Source organism: Oncorhynchus mykiss, chromosome 26 (assembly GCF_013265735.2).
Source record: "Oncorhynchus mykiss isolate Arlee chromosome 26, USDA_OmykA_1.1, whole genome shotgun sequence".
Classification (NCBI taxonomy): Eukaryota; Metazoa; Chordata; class Actinopteri; order Salmoniformes; family Salmonidae; genus Oncorhynchus; species Oncorhynchus mykiss.
Genome location: NC_048590.1, coordinates 6,448,877 through 6,453,278, shown reverse-complemented (window position 1 = coordinate 6,453,278; position 4,402 = coordinate 6,448,877). Strand labels below are relative to the sequence as shown.

The 4,402-nt window shown below is 45.7% G+C and overlaps 1 protein-coding gene across 4 annotated transcripts in view; it reads right to left on the bottom strand.

Annotated features, from left to right (window-relative positions):
• Positions 1-3,824, bottom strand: part of LOC118944439 (multiple epidermal growth factor-like domains protein 11) — a 347,240-nt gene extending 343,416 nt beyond the window's left edge. For all 4 annotated transcript variants that reach the window (XM_036963744.1, XM_036963745.1, XM_036963746.1 and 1 more), the window contains exon 1: positions 3,578-3,824. The gene's annotated coding sequence lies outside the window, so the exon portion shown is untranslated. The remainder of the gene's footprint in view (positions 1-3,577) is intronic.
• Positions 3,825-4,402: the final 578 nt, after the last annotated feature.

Here is a 4,402-nt window from a genome sequence, read left to right as displayed (position 1 = left end):
TGACAAGCACGCAGATTAGCTTCACTGTGAAGGTTTCTGACAGTGTGTGCGGATGTTCTTCGATTGTGCAAACCCACATTTTCATCAGCTGTCTGGGTGGCTGGTCTCAGACAAACCCACAGTTTCATCAGCTGTCCAGGTGGCTGGTCTCAGACAAACCCACAGTTTCATCAGCTGTCTGGGTGGCTGGTCTCAGACAAACCCACAGTTTCATCAGCTGTCTGGGTGGCTGGTCTCAGACAAACCCACAGTTTCATCAGCTGACCGGGTGGCAGGTCTCAGACAAACCCACAGTTTCATCATCTGTCTGGGTGGCTGGTCTCAGACAAACCCACAGTTTCATCAGCTGTCCGGGTGGCTGGTCTCAGACAAACCCACAGTTTCATCAGCTGTCCGGGTGGCTGGTCTCAGACAAACCCACAGTTTCATCATCTGTCCGGGTGGCTGGTCTCAGACGACCCCGCCGGTGAAGAAGCCGGATGTGGAGGTTCTGGGATGGCGTGGTTACACATGGTCTGGGGTTGTGAGGCCAGTTGGACGTACTGCTAAATTCTCTAAAACAACGTTGGAAGCGGCTTATGGTAGAGAAATGAACATTCAATTCTCTGGCAACAGCTCTGGTGGACATTCCTTCAGTCAGCATGCCAATTGTACACTCCCTCAAAACTTAAGACATGTGACATTGTGTTGTGTGATAAAACTGCACCTTTTAGAGTGGCCTATTATTGTCCCCCAGCACAAGGTGCACCTGTGTAATTATCATGCTCTTTAATCATCTTCTTGATATGCTACACATGTCAGGTGAATGGATAATTTTGGCAAAAGAGAAATGCTCCCTAACAGGGATGTAAACAAATTTGTGCGCAACAATTTGACAGAAATAAGATTTTTGTCCGTATAGAGAATTTCTGTGATCTTTTATTTCAGCTCATGAAACATGGGACCAAGACTTTACATGCTTCTTTTATATTGTTGTTCAGTATAGTTGTCACACATCTAGTTAGCCTGTTTCTCCGGCGCCGGCGGCAACCCTACCTCGTCCTCCTCACCTAATTGGCTATTAAATCTTTTAAAAAAGTTAGGTGAATCAGGTCGGACTCGGATGGAGGGTGAGTGCGTTGTTCAAGCTCGTGCCAAATTACCGAAGATAACCACATCAGCAAAGCTACCCCCCTTGCTAGTAGGTCTTATGCAGTAGCAGGACTAGACAGAGACCTCACTGCACGGCCTGGCAATGACAGTGGCCTTGCACCTCCTCTTCTTCCTTCCCCTCGAGAATAGTGACAGTTCCTCTAGTGAGATGCCGGCCCCCACCCTTCTCCTCCTCACAGCTGTCGACTGCCAGAGACCCAGTGGCGCTCATGAGAGCGACACCCCCTTCTGTGGACACTTGTAAATCTACGAGTGATGAGACGGATAGCCCAGACAGCGTGGAGTCTGAGCTCCAATGTGTAATATAATAGGCTACCAGATAAATACTATATATAGCTATAGATAGGCTAGTAGGCTAGACTACAATGTCTGCATAAACAATCCATGCTAAACTATTGTTTTGATGGTGGACTGGTTGTATTATTTGTAGTGGGGTGCATTCATGGATGCCACGGGATGCCAGGTTAACCCCCCAAAAAATTACAAAAAAAAAACCCCATACATCTCTCTGTGTTTCATAAATTTCCTTAAATTCGCAAGAGGCTGAATGTATGTCACCGGAGAAAGCAGACGATCAAATGAATCAGCGCCCCTCTGTCTCAGTGTGTGTAGAGTATCTATCTGACGCTGTCTGGTCAAAAAAAAAAGAGTATGACATTGTTGCCAACCGTAGCATTGAATGCTATGGGTGGCCAATCAGCGTTGCTCTAAACTGAGTGAGCTCAGCTGTGAATGGCCCTGGCGCACCCAAAAAAATAAATAATGTAAAGGGAAGCCAGTTTGGATTTGGCTTCAGACCAATTACATCACATCCGAAGCCAAACTCATTGACAGAAAAAAAACGTATATTGTTGCATCTCGTGTCGTTGTCTTCTGGTGGCTAGTCCGAAAATGGGGGGTAGGGGCGGGGGCCAAACTCAGACCTGGTGGGATTCTGGAGAAACTGCCAGTGGTGTAAGAACATGGTTAGTAAATGTTTTTCTCTTTTATCTGACAAATGAAAGGAAAGGGAATTCTAGCAAATAGCCTGATTAGCAATACAGACTTTAAAAAAGCAGTTGGCGTTTGAAATGAAACTGTCCTCATCTGTTAGTAACCAAAAGCAGCAACAGTACTAGAGCCTTAAGCCAAATAGACGTCCACCTATAGTGTTAGTGGTGAATCTGTCCCGTGTGTCACTATGCAAAACACCCCTCTTTCTCCCTGCTGCACAACAATGCCTGAATTTACAGCTTCCACGCAGGGATCAATAGTGATTTGATTGGTGCCTCATTCAACTTGAAGGTCAGAGCAGAAGATCACGGGTCTGTCCCAAATGGCACCCTATTCCCTATATAGTGCACTGCTTTAGACCAGGGTCAGTAGGACTCTGGCACCCTATTCCCTATATAGTGCACTACTTTAGACCAGGGTCAGTAGGACTCTGGCACCCTATTCCCTATATAGTGCACTACTTTAGACCAGGGTCAGTAGGACTCTGGCACCCTATTCCCTATATACTGCACTGCTTTCGATCAGCTTTGGTCTAAAGTAGTGCACTATATTGGTAATTTAAGGGAGCCTTTTGGGAACGAAACCCACCTCATTTTAGACCATGATGGCCTCCCGTCAGACCTCATCAACATCAAAAACCCTCCTATTGCTTTGTACATTCACTTTCTCACAGCAACTTGTGAATAAAGTGAACGTTCTTGAATCTCGTCCCACAGAGACAGTGATAATTCAGTGATAATTCAAGGGGATTCAACTCCAACGGGGGTTTTCTAGGCTACTGTAAAATAGTTTAACACTGTAACATATTGGATGTGTTTTATGGTTTTTCATAGGACTGTTGGGAGATAAGTCCCCCGTTGTGGGCTCAAGGAGATCCAAATAATCAAACAACTCATCAATACAATACCTCTCAGCTGGAGGTATGATGATGTAGCGTGGTCTTCTTTAGATGTAAGCACTTCCTGTCTCATTGTTACGTGGCAACATGCTAATAACGTGGTAATTTTAATCAAATGCAGAAATTACCCCTTTTAAAAAAATGTTACCCTCTGGTACAGAGGTTTTTTAGAAATATAGCCTAACAGTTTCAAATAGTCCAATAGACATTACATTTACAATTTAACTCGAATGGAAGCAGATAGGCTACAAAACACAATTCAACCTAACAGAAGCCTACTCACAAACACAATACTTCTCAGCATCAATATCTTTGAAGGACCCAATCACATTATAGACTACTCTATCACACCGCAACTAATTAACAAGCATAATCAGACCTTGCAACAACACTTGAGACATAGCAATTATCCCAGCAGCACTTGAGACGTGACACTTACCAAAGACGAGCAATTAATGGGCATTAAAACATATTCTGGAGAACTTTGCTGAACTCAATGGCATTAGAAAAATTCCCGGAGACAGAGAAGCCTACCTTTTCTGTGTTCTGTGATCTCTTCCTTCCCAGAGACAGTCTTTAGCTGTGTAGTCTATCGTTCAACAGTGTCTTACGCACCTGGTAAATAAGGATAATATATTTCCTGTGGCGAAAGTCGATTAAATTGTGGATAAATTGTCGCGTAAGGTTGTACAGTCAAGCCCCTAAAGCTTCAATGTTCTTCGCTCCTCACTTCTCTCGCGCATCGCTTCTATCCACACTGCAACTGGCGCTCGAGCGCGGATCATTTAAATACCAGTGACGTCACGACGGCTCTCATCTTCTGTACCAGGGCTGGGGTCAATTCAGATACGCTCTCATCTTCCGTACCAGGGCTGGGGTCAATTCAGATACGCTCTCATCTTCCGTACCAGGGCTGGGGTCAATTCAGATACGCTCTCATCTTCTGTACCAGGGCTGGGGTCAATTCAGATATGCTCTCATCTCCGGTACCAGGGCTGGGGTCAATTCAGATACACTCTCATCTTCCGTACCAGGGCTGGGGTCAATTCAGATACGCTCTCATCTCTGGTACCAGGGCTGGGGTCAATTCAGATACACTCTCATCTTCGGTACCAGGGCTGGGGTCAATTCAGATACGCTCTCATCTCCGGTACCAGGGCTGGGGTCAATTCAGATACGCTCTCATCTTCCGTACCAGGGCTGGGGTCAATTCAGATACGCTCTCATCTTCCGTACCAGGGCTGGGGTCAATTCAGATACGCTCTCATCTTCTGTACCAGGGCTGGGGTCAATTCAGATATGCTCTCATCTCCGGTACCAGGGCTGGGGTCAATTCAGATACGCTCTCATCTCCCCTAC